The 13,203-nt window shown below is 36.2% G+C and overlaps 1 long non-coding RNA gene across 2 annotated transcripts in view; it reads left to right on the forward strand.

Annotated features, from left to right (window-relative positions):
• LOC101178870 overlaps positions 1 to 13,203 on the forward strand; it is a 596,799-nt gene that overhangs the window by 258,912 nt on the left and 324,684 nt on the right. For both annotated transcript variants that reach the window (XR_004029569.1, XR_001115581.2), the window contains exon 3: positions 8,563 to 8,720. This is a non-coding gene — a long non-coding RNA (uncharacterized LOC101178870). The remainder of the gene's footprint in view (positions 1 to 8,562; positions 8,721 to 13,203) is intronic.

The following is a 13,203-nucleotide window of genomic DNA, read 5'->3' on the forward strand; positions in this document are numbered from 1 at the left end:
TTATAAATCTATATATAAATTTATTTCACCATCTAAATGAGGGATAAAAAGGGTGCAATCCACATGGACTACGTTCCACCATTATTTACCAATGTGAGGGCATTCTCTGCATATCACTGTGCAAAAACTTCCACTAGAATTTCTGTAGATTTGAAATCAAGCCTACCAAATGCATTGCTTTAATAAAGTAGGGTTTTTTCATAATTCAAGTGAGACTGTTATGAATATATATATTTTATAAATGATCTGCCAGAATGAATTAAATGTGTAAGACAGAATAGCATTATCATTGGTGAATATGCATATATTCATATTGTGTAACAGCAATCATGGTTGTCCATCCAAACTCCCCCACCACCCTATCCAAACTGAAAACCACATGTTTCAATTACCCTTCTTTTGCTAAGTTAATTTGGTCATTCTCCAACATTATTAATATCCTTTCAAACTTTGAGTCATGCTCGTTTTTTTCTAGATCATTTCCCCTTCCATTGTACCTAGTTCTTTTCTCAAAACTTAACAGTTTTGAAAAATCATTCTATTTTTATTCTCACCATTCTCAGTGTAACTCAGTTTGAAGAGTTTTTATTATTTAACACTTACCATTCCATAAAAAATTTCTTCAATTTTCTTTGTAAATGATTTGTCATGCTAAATGTAGTACCTTCTTAATGGAAGGAAGGTAAGGAATCACTTTGCTCAATTAACCCCTTCTCTTTCCCCCCCAGAACTTCAGTAAACTACTTATTCTCAATTGTAATAGCTATTGGTAATAGCTCACTGCAGCCTCAAACTCATGAGTTCAAGTATTTCTCCCACCTCAGCTTCTTGAGTAGCTGGGATTACTAGGTCCCAGATATGATGAAGTGTCATCATATCTGACTAAGTTTTCTTTATTTTTTACTTTTTGTAGAGATGAAGGTCTACTTATGTTGCCCAGGCTCGTCTTGAAATTCTGGCTTCAAATGATCCTCCTGCCTTGACCTCCCAAAGAGCTGGGATTACAGGTGTTAGACACCATGACCAGCCCCTTTGTTTCTTATGACACCGTTTCTTTTAGTTTTCAAACATATTTTTAAGTAACATTTAAATTCTTTGCCTCCTAAGTATAACATCTGTGCTTCCTCAGGAATTATTTACTTTTCTTTTTCTCTTAACTTTTTTTTCCTTATGTATGGGCTATATTTTCTTGTTTTTGTATTTGCATGTTTCATAATTTTCTGTTGAAAATTGTACATTGAAAATAATACAATATGAACACTCTCTAAGTCAGATTATTTTCTCTCTTCAGGGTTTGGTGATAATGGTGGTGGTGGTGGTTGTTGCTGTTGCTGTTTGATTGTTTAGTGACTTTCTAAACTAATTGCACAAAATCTAAATTTTTTGTAATATGTAATCACTAAATACTCTGATTAATTTACCTAGTGGTCATGTAGTTATTGAACAGTGATTTCTTTAAATTGCTGGAACCAATTATTCTCTCAATCTTTGTTGAGGGGTTCTGTGTAGATTTAAAACCCTACCTTAGTCTTTGCTTCCTCCTTGAACAGAGGCATTGAGAGGTGAAAGCTTAGGAATTTCTGAGGTCTTTTCTAAGCCTGTGCACAACCATGGCTGTCCACACACTCCCATTAACGTGCATGGCTTCTAGAGTGCTAGCGGTATGTTGGCCCTTTTAAAAGTCTTCTATGAACACCTCATTTTTTAGTTTTCCTTTTAAGCTTTTTGCCAGCTCTGTTTTTTGTTCCAACTCTTAAATCCACCTCAGGCAATTGTGTTGTTAAAGAATTGCTGCTGATTGTTTTTAACAAATGCTCCCAGGGAAAATGATGTTTGTACTGGGTAAAGTCTGGGTTAGGTCAAATAAAGATAAATTCTTGAAGTGGGTTTTTGGAGGGAACTACTAAACATCACAAATAGTAATAGTTCTCTGGGAATGGAACTATTTGGAGGGAACTACTAAACATCACAAATAATAATAGTTCTCTGGGAATGGAACTATTTGGAGGGAACTACTAAACATCACAAATAATAATAGTTCTCTTGAAATAAAGCAAGGATCCTCACCTTTACTATAAATATTTGGCATTATATTAAAGTACGTATCTGATGTATAATGCAAAAACAATAGTATGAAAATTTTCTTTATCATATATATGCAGAGAGATAAATAGAAATGGTTTTTTATTATTTATGCAATAGTTATGTTCTATAAAGTCATTATAAATACTTAATCAGCAAATACTGAACAATTGCTTTTAGGAGAAATATAGGGCTAGGTTCCTGAGAGCCTCTGCCCATGTTAGTTTTATGACTGATCAGTATATAACATAGTCTTGTGTGTATTTCCATTTTAAAACACCCTATTAATAATAATATTTACCACTGGTTTATTACATGGAACCCAGATCCAACGGCACTATAACTGGTGCCAGAAGAAAGCTTATCTAACAATGGATTTTCTTCCTAAGGCACATCACAGCCTTCCTCTAGTGAGGAACGCCAGATAGCACTTCAGCACTAGGCTTGGAGCCCATTTTAAGCAATCAAATCACCAATGAAAAGCATAAAAATGCAAAAAATGTGGCACAAATGGACTGCAAAAAGGACACTTATTTATAGTATGTGACCTGAAACAAGAAGATAGAGCTGGGAATATTGGTGACTCAAATTGTTTACCACTCTGTGTTTGTTTGCAAATGACCACAAAGGTGCCATTAATACTGATTTTAGGGATACAATTAAATTATCTCAAGTAGGTAAATTATCTCAAGTAGGTAAAATATATATAACTGTTGTTTGTTTGTTTGTTTGTGACAGAGTTTTGCTTTGTTGTCCAGGTTGGAGTGCAGTGGCACAATCTCAGCTTACTGCAACCTCCGCCTCCCAGGTTCAAGCAATTCTCCTGCCACAGCCTCCTGAGTAGCTGGAATTACAGGCGACTGCCACCATGCCTGGCTGATTTTTTTTGCATTTTAGTAGAGATGGGGTTTTACCATGTTGCCCAGGCTGGTCTCGAACTCCTGAGCTCAGGCAATCCACCCGTTTCGGCCTCCCAAAGTGCTAGGATTGCAGGAATGAGCCACCGCTCCCAGCCACACATATATATTTAAATTAACTATATGAATTAGTAAGTAAAATTGGGAAAGTTTCTAGATACATGGTTGATTTGCAGAAATCAATTGTTTTTCTAAATAACACTAAATGGTAATTTGAAAATATTTCAGAAACATACTATTTTCTATGGCATCAATGAAAGATCAAATACCTATAAAGAAATCTAATAAAAGATTTATAAGTCCTTGTCAGAAAAGTATAAAATATTATTATGGTGATGCATTGAAAGAGTCGATATTTTACAGTTGAATATTTGTAATTGATGCATAGGTTTAATTCAATTATGTAGCCAAATTACAAAATTTTAGTAGTTTATTTTTGTGGAAAATGACAAACTTAAAAGTATGTATGAAAATATGAATGGTCAAAAAGAATCAAGATTAAGTTGTAATGCCAACTAAGAAGAATGTTCTGCACAAGATAATCAAGCCTTCTTATTGGAAAACCAAATACCACGTGTTCTCACCTATAAGTGGGAGCTAAGCTGTGGGTACACAAAGGCATGCAGAGTGGCTTAATGGATATTGGAGGTTTAGAAGTGAGGAGGGTGAGAGATTAAAAACTACCTGTTGGGGACAATGTACACTACTCAGGTGATGGGTGCACTAAAAGCCCAGACTTCACTATACAGTTAATCATGCATCCAAAACCACTTATATTCCTAACACTATTGAAATTTTAAAAACTAAAAACAAATCCAGAGTCTAGTTGTTTAAATACACATCTCGTATGTAATGAAAAAATATATATTAAAAAATATAAAAAATCAAGCCTTCTTGGAAGGCTACAATAACTATTGAGGATGATGTGATATTAGCAGAAAATTAGAAATTAAACTATCGGAATTGGATAGAGGGTAAAAATTCATATTCACACCCAATTTTGTAAAGATAGCACCACAGAACAGACAAGAAGAGACAATCTTCAATAAATGAACAAAACTGATAGGGCACATTAAAATTTAAAACTTTGCTTTATTAAATGACAACATTGATAAAGTAAAAATGTGAGCTACAATGTGGGAAAATATACCTGCAGTACATACATTTAACAAAGCATGTGTATCCATAACATATAAATTATTAATGTATACATTAATAATGAGAAAAACGATTCTTATAAAAAATACATTTATAATGAGAAAATACTTATTTTGTGAATAATAAAAAGACTGTCAACTCACTAAAAACATGAGAAAAAGTCTAAGTAGGCAAATCACAAAATAGTAAATCTGAATAGCCAATAAATATTTTTAAAAAGGCATTCATCATAATTAGAAATGATGGTGCCAGGCGTGGTGGCTCACGCCTGTAATCCCAGCACTTTGAGAGGCCAATGTGGGCAGATCACTTGAAGTCAGGAGTTTGAGACCAGCCTGGCCAAAGTCTTGAAACCCCGTCTCTACTAAAAATACAAAAATTACCAAGGCATGGTGGCACACACCTGTAGTCCTAGCTACAGGAGGCTGAGGCAGGAGAATCACTTGAACCCAGGAGGCTGAGGTTGCAGTGAGCCAAGATTGTGGCACTGCACTCTAGCCTGAGTGGCAGAACGAGACTTTGTCTCAAAAAAAAAAAAAAAGAGATGAAAAAGTAAATTAAGCCATAATAATATGCCATCACAAACTCACACAATGGCTACAATTTAAAAGACTGACAACTGGTAAGGATGTGGGACCACCAGAACTATAATATACTTCTGGAGAAAATGCAAACTTGCACAACCATTTTTGGAATCTATCCAAAATTATCTACTAACCTGAATAAATGCCTACTCAATACAATAGCATTTCTAAGCCTAGGTATCTACCCAATAGAAATACATTCATGTCTAGGCCTCAAGAAGGATAAATGATATGTGCAGCAATTTTTTTTTATGAGAGCCCAAAGCTGGAAGCTACTCAAATGTCCATTAACAGTAGCAGAGATTAAAAGAAAAAGTGTTTTACTCACCAATGGTGTCATATACTACAGACAAAATGTGCTGCAGCTACAAGCAATGCTATGGATGAATTTTGCAAACATTGTAGTGAGTGAAAGAAACCAGACCTTAGAGAGTGCGTGTTGTAACACTCCATTCACAAACAGTTGAAAATCAGGCAAAAGTACTCTACTCTGTTAGAAGTCAGGTCATGGTTTTCTTTTTTTGGAAAAAGGAAGGCAGTGATTGAGAAGGGCATCGGGAGAGCTTCTCTGACATTGGGGAATTTTGTTTCTTAAACTTGGTAGTGAATATATGTGTGTGTTCGTCTCTTGGAGACTCATTGGCCTATATTCTTACAATTTTAGCATTTTGAGTGTGTTTTATTTGAACAATTATTTTTAATCACCTCACACAATTTAATGGGCATGTTTGTAGGACCAAGTTCTGCACATGAGACAGGGGTAGGTGCTATGAGTGCAAAAATGAGTAAAACAAAACATCTTTCCTTAAAAAGCTTAGAGCCAGCTGGATGCAGTGGCTCACGCCTGTAATCCCAGCACTTGGGAGGCCGAGGCAGGCAGATTACCTGAGGTCAGGAGTTTGAGACCAGCCTGGGCAACATGGTGAAACGCCATCTCTAACAAAAGTACTACAAAATTGGGGGGGCATGATGGTGGGCGCCTGTAATCCCAACTGCTGGAAGGGCTGAGGCAGGAGAATCGCTTGAACCCAGAGGCAGGGGTTGCTGTGAGCTGAGATCATGACTCTGCACTCCAGCCTGGGTGACAGAGCAAGGCTCCGTCTTAAAAAAAAAAAAAAAAGCTTAGAGCCTGCATACTAGATCAGAAAACTGTTCTGCTTTATTCAGGTTCATAATTTTATTTTCCTTCGAAAGCAGATATTTGGCTACATGCAGAACTCAACATAAAAGCTCAAGAAAAATTACTTACCTGACATAGCTCTTAGTAGCCTGTTGTCATTCAGTTAGGGGGTGATTGGAAGTGAAATAAATTTGGTGGCATTAAATGTATACATTTGTAGAAGTATTTGTATCAGAGAAACCAAGTATATTCTCAAATGATTACAATTTTTAATCTCCAATATTACAGAGGATAAAATCAATAAGGAATGGAAAACTCTCTCTTTCCATTTAATCATTAGTTAGTTATATCAAAGCTTCTATCCACGTTTGTAATTGAAGGATGATGACACTTCCTTATCCTCACAACTTAGCTTGAGCTTTTGCATGCTAGAAATGAAAAGAGTGGTTTGCCTTGTAACATAATCTTCACTGCCTTAAAAATAAAACCATCACTAAGAAAAACTATGTTTATGTTTCACTCTGAAACACTTATTAAGGGAGTTGAAAATGTGTATTCTGTTACTCTCAACTTACACAATAGTGACTAAGACATGGACCGTGGGCTTAGATGCCTGGGTCCATATCCTGGCATTTTCACTTACTAGCTATGTTGCCTTTAGCCAGTTACTTATCTTCTCTCTGTCTTAGTTTCCTCATTATCAAAATAGTGGTAACAATAGTAGCTATCTCCCCAGATTGCTGTGGAGATTAAAGGACTTGGTACATGTAAAGTACTTAGAAAAAAATCAAATAAAGCTATGATTATTATATTTTATATGATATTACTTAATGGCTGGAAAGAAGCCATCATCTAGCAAAATAATTGTCTAATTCACACTCAGTATCGTTAAGTAACCTTGGAAGGAAAACCATGACACAGGAAGATATCTCCCATATTTATTGTAAAATGGCTAGCCACAAAGACATCTTAACTCTCAACATTTTATAAAGGAAGAAAACAACTAAATATCCACAAATCAGTTTATTATTCTGACATAAATGAATTACTTGAAAGGGTAAAGCAAATGAAAACAGAGTCCCAAATTATTTCCATGTAGTGGGTGTGATACTGTGAATTGATGAATGAGGTGGTATATCGGTCTTTGCTTTCTTAGTAAAGCAATGTCAAGTAGTAATTTTTACTGAAGAAGAACCACAACATAGAGTCAATAAGTCAATCCTAGGTTTTTGTTCTAGATAGAGTTGTGGTTTCATAAATCAGCATCATTGTGATATTTATTTATTTTTTGAGAAAGAATCTCACTCTGTCACCCAGGCTGGAGTGCCGTGGCATGATCTTGGCTCACAGAAATCTCTGCCTCCTGGGTTCAAGTGATTCTCCTGCCTCAGCCTCCCAAGTAGCTAGGATTACAGGTGTGCACCACCGCATCCAGCTAATTTTTGTATTTTTAGTAGAGTCGGGGTTTCATCATCTTGGCCAGATTAGTCTCAAACTCTAGTCCATTTTGGCCTCCCAAAGTGCTGCATGCCCAGCTTATTGTGATATTTATAGGTGTATTATATATTTATTTAAAATGTGTTAATATTTGTGTTAGATATTTAGATATGGAGCTTGGGTAGGTGTTATGAGGTTTCCATTAGAATGTGAAAGAACATATAAATATTTGAATAATTGTTTTCTTGTTTTATTTTTGACCAGGATCAATTATGAGGACTATTGAAGTGAATATTTTCAAAAGATATTAAGTTTATTACATTTTACAAGCATATTTAGAATGTAATCCTTTCCTTAGTTTAAATGAAATGAGCCCCAGCCTGACTAAATCACCTGGCAGAGGTCATATAGCTTGCCAGAGACGGAGCTGAGACTCATATTTTCACCACCTGTTTGTAAGTCTTGGATTCCTTTCCTTTCACTCTGCTAAAAGTCAGAAAGAATAGAACTACTGAAAAATGGTGTATAGTGGAATTAGATGACTCTAGGAAATTCAGTAGACAATTAGCAATAATAGTTTCTGATTTTATCAGAAGGAAGATACCCTCAAGTTAGCATCCAAGCATACATTTAACCTTGATCTATTAAATTCAAAATATATCAGTAGCAGCTGGAAGCAATCCAAAGATGACTGAGTAAAGGTTTTGTTCTCAGAGATTTGCAATGATATAGCTAGCCAATGCCCTTCTTTCCAGGTGCAATGATTTTTGTCACATTCTGAGTTGCTAAGCCTTTTCCTTCCAGCCCTCTTCTCTTTCCCTTCAACCCCTCTCTTATACTGCAGTTATTTTTCTCTCCAATTACACTGCATTCTCGTGACGCTTGCTTTCTTCTGTTTGGAATGAAAAAAATAAAAGCCAGAGTCGGCTTGCTTTCATGATTGGCTGCTAAGGTAGTGAAATAAATGAATGTCCAAGGTCATTGTATATTATTGTATATTTGGTTGCACATACAGAATAATTCCTTCAGATGTTTTAAAAATGAGAGCACTTAAAATGTACTGTTAGAAAACTATTACTTCTTTCTGGTCTTTTAAATTTTTCCTGGGTTTTTTTCCCTAAACACCTAGAAGCTTTTCCATGTTTCCTCTTAGAAGATCTTGAAAAATTAAAGTACTTTAAATCTGCTGTTTCTTCCTTAAAACTTTTACGTTTTTTTCATATTGATATATGGTTAATATATGTGTTTTTATCCTCCCCACCAGCAGCCTTATGTATGTGGTTGAAACCACCTATACTACTGGAATGAAAGCACCTTTACAGAAGATGCAATGCAAGTTGTATTAAACACATGCGTAGAATGACTTAAGATTTATGCCAGTTGCAAAGAAGAATGTTGGCTCACTATTTTTCCTCTGGGCATGTGAGTATTTTATATTATATAAATTTTATATGTATATATAAATATATAAAATATAATTCCTTATCGTCTGAGAGGGTAAGGAAGAACAGTGAGGAGGATGATGGAAATCAAATAAGCTCCTTTGGCCTCTCTATGGCTTCCTGTGTTCAGACCTCTAGGGTTCTCTTCTATACATCCAAGCGAAAGTGTTTTCTCTAATGCAGACTGCCTGGTGTATGGTCAAGAGTAAAAATCCTCTGAAGGAGGCACTGTAGTTGTTTGCAGGATATTATTATATATGTGTGTTATATTATTCTAGACTCTCCCTCTAACTTTCTGAGGTTAAAACTTGAAATAACCACTTTGATTTAAGGTATTCTTATCTGCTAAATGGAGTGAATATTACTATTTCTTTGCTTATAGGCTTATTATGAGAGTTAATATGAAGTAGAATGAGAAAACTTGGAAATGAGTAAAGAATACACAGATTTAGAGGGTTATCAACACTATTTCTTATAATGATATATTCTGAATCCCCTCATCTCAGATTTATAATAACCTTAGTTCTTCATATGTCCCCAAAAGTGGTATGGCAGATACTTCCGAGTTTTAAATTGAAGTTATTCACTAAAATTTTTAATTATTAATAATAATAATCATATACTGTTCATCTCTCCATCTCTTTAAGTGCTTATCACAGCACCTGGCACATAGTAGGCACTGAACATATATAGGTTAAATTTAATCAAAAAATGTCTAATTGCAAAAGTGATTTCAATATGGAGTAAAAGACCACTACAACAGAAAAACCGAATCAATTACTAGTTGTGATGTATTTTCAGGTTAAATTTGAAACATTTGAAAACAATTTTGACTCCCCATGAAAGTAGAATTGTGATCAGTTATTTCCTAGGCAAACTACACTCCAAAAAAGTCCAAAACTGTTGATAAGGTACGTGAAACAATCCTGTCCGCATTGAAAGGGGTTAGACTTCTTTGCTCATTTTGTTTGTTTTTGACCATGTTTTCTGAAGCATGCCTTCTGCTTTCAAGAAAGTAACCACCATTTGTAATTATGGAAATTCTATCTTTCCCTTATAATTCTCTCTAATATCCAACTCACTTTTTTTTGTATACTATGTTAAACAGATAATTAAGATGATAAGTTCAGTATGGCTCTTAGAAGGATGTACTTTATCTCTGAGGGAGGCCTATGAGGTTCCTTTGGGTACCTGGATTTTGTGGCATCCTTTTGATTGACTATAAATGTTTAAGGCCCCTATCCTACTCTTAGGCTGACTACCCCTGGAGGTAACATAATAAGTAACCTTGGGATAAATATATTATTATTTTATATGATCTGATCAGCTGTGAATTCAGTTCTTGGCCATCTACATATATATTAGATGTGTGTAAAATGAAACAATTAAGCTTCTAAATTGGTTGTAGTATTAAAAGCTAAAATAATATATTTTCTAACAATATTGTAATTTTATGTTTTGTTAGGAGTTTTCGTCCAATATTGACTGAAAAGATCAATAGACTATCTCAGCATGTTATGCTGTGCATTTATTTTACTGTTGCCACTGATGCAATAAAATTAAATTACAGTACTTCATCAGCCCATACTATCCTTAATTTACTTACAGTGTCATTTCCAACAATATCTGATAGATCCTGTGAAAATAACAAAGAAAATTCCCTATTGAGTGAGAGAGGTGGGAGTCAGTGGGAAACAGAAGGAATAAGATGTTGTGCAGTATGAAGGAGAAACACGTGTTCTCAGTTCAGTGTGGTGGCAGGGTGCATGTCTGTTTCAACAACCTTCGTCATCCTACTTCATTTTTTGTATTTGATACCCAAAGTCATTGATATCAGCATTCTTGAAATTCCCAATAAAAACATTATTGTCACTATCAATATTAAATTGTAATTCAAATAATGCAGGATGTCTTTGCAAGAGCTTCTCAAAATACAAAGGATATTACCTGCTTTGGAAATTATGCCTGGAACCTAATGTTTTCTCCTTTGTGTGCAGTAATTTATTGGAACAGAACGGTGCAGAATATATTGGTGCAGATTTATTCATTAATTGATTCATGCATCAGACTAGTAATTCAACAAATATTCATGTAATGTTTTTCATTTACCTTATGATGTGTTTGGTCTTGGGGATAAAGTCAATCTTGTAGCCAGAAAAGTGGCACTATCAATTATAATACAATAGCAGTAGATAATGAATTTAATAGAGGAAAATGCATTGTTGTCTGCCTAAGAGGGTCAATATTATAAAGTATGTGTTGATTTGCTAAGTTTTTAAGAAAGGATAGGAATATCCCAGGAAGAAAAATGGGAAAGTGTATTCTAGAGAGAGGAAACTGGATGTACAAAAATCATGTAAGTGTGAGAAAAAGAGAGAATCACTGGGAACTCTAAGTATTAATACTTAGGTATTGTTGGAGCCTGGCACATAGTGAATGCTCAATAAAATATCACATTGTTGTTTTTGTCATGCACTGCAAGAGGGTAGAAAGCAAGAAAACTGCCTAAGCAGGCTCAGTGTCAGCCCTTTTATGAATGTGATTGCTTCCCATATTAAAGGATGACTGAAGTTATTCCTTTTTATTTCATATTAAGACCATGATAAGGTCAAGGTGACTTGAAAAAGCTATTTAATTCAAGTTTAGTTTTTACAAAAATACACAGAATTAGATTCATATGCATTCTCCTTCTCCTCTTCTTCCCTCCTCCCACTTTTTCTTTTCAGTATATACGACCCCCATCTCTGACATTGACCTGATGTATTTAGAAAGAGCTCAGACATATTTGTGAAATTCTAAGATAACATGTCAGTTTTCTGTGGGAGTGGTTAGGACAAGGCAGAGAATCTATCTTTTTGTAGTATAAATTAATAGACTAATTGCCCCAACAAATTTCCAAATTTTTTCTTTTCTTGCCTTTTGCCTAATAACTTAAATTTTACTCGAGTGTCCTAAGTTCCCAAATACCACTCTCTGGCTCCACTCCAGTCTTATCTGGGCTCTCTCTCACCAATTGCTCAGGCTCAGTGGTCTGTAATCATTAGTCTCTTTCTTTTTGCTCTTTGTCAATGCCCTGCAAACCTCTACTCTTGCCCTCCACTGCCCCAAGGGCCCAAGAACTTGGGCAGACTTGCAGCTACACCACACTGACTTCTGCCTCTAATCCTGTCCCCATCCAGCTTTGGTACCAGAGTCCATTATGTTCGTAATTCTCTTGCCAGTCACCTCAATGCATTTATTCTCTCACCTTTCCATCACACCAGATCTCAAAAACATTAGTCCTAGTCAATGCTATATTTTCCCACTCTTTGTCAGGGTTTCAGAACGGCTGGAAAAAAAAATACACATGTATGATGATTTGTGCCATTATTGATATGGACAGGAGACAGGAAAATACTGGGTAGAAGAGGATGGTTCCCCGGCAAAGCGCCCACCCTCAAGCCTGAAGACCTGTGGCCTTAAATGAGGATAGGGATTCCTGTTTTCATGACCAAAAACTTGTCTTTTGGCCCACAAAGTACCCCCATCCTGCTCAAGTGTAAACCCAAGACCTTAGCGGACACACACACCGGTGGCTGAATTGAGATCAGCACACCAGTGGACCAGCAGACCAGCAGACCAGCAACAGCAGAATGACACAGCAGAGAAAGAGAGAAGAGGAAGGACATCTGGACACTGAGGGAAGTTTGTCCTGGGGTGGTTGGAGAAGAGTTTGGCAGCTGGGTGGCCCGACTCCGACCACCTTCCCACTCCATCCCCTCTTCTGGCTCCCCATCTATCTTACTGAGAGCCACCTCCACCACTCAGTAAAACCTTGCAGTCATCCTTCAAGCCTGAGTGTGATCGGATTCTTTCAGGACACTGGGTAAGACCTCGGAATACAGAAGGCTGTCACACTAGCCCTCAGCCCTTGTGATAAGACTGTGTCCATTGAGCTGATTAACACACAAACCATCTGCAGATGGCAAATATGAAAGAGCTTCATAACACAAACCCACTTGAGCTTTGGGAGTTGCAGACACCCACCACCAGACATTGCAGACACCCACCACCAGACACTGCCATGGGGCAGGAGCCTAAAAGATCTCGCACCAGCCTCTGCACCTGCGTTTCTGCATGCTCCCTCTAGGGGTTTGAGTTGTGGGGTGATCAAGCAAGTGAGCCACACCCCTGTTGCACGTCCTGTGAGCGGAATCAAGGAACTCTCCCATTTCATTATAAATTCAAATTATGCAACCTAAGCTAGAAGCTCTATGTTTCAGATTTTTAAAAACTCTTCATGTGATTTCTCCCCTCCTTTTTCCTCTTCTTTTGTAAACAAATGGAAGATTTCATTTAGTCATCTATGTTTACTATTGAAACTCTGAAAGTTAAAAAAAAAATATCTTTGTCCTGTGAACTTTCTATATGTGACCAGGAAAAAAAATAGCTTTCTCTTCTACATTGTTCTCTTCTGCTTCATT

Source organism: Nomascus leucogenys, chromosome 4 (assembly GCF_006542625.1).
Source record: "Nomascus leucogenys isolate Asia chromosome 4, Asia_NLE_v1, whole genome shotgun sequence".
Lineage (NCBI taxonomy): Eukaryota > Metazoa > Chordata > Mammalia > Primates > Hylobatidae > Nomascus > Nomascus leucogenys.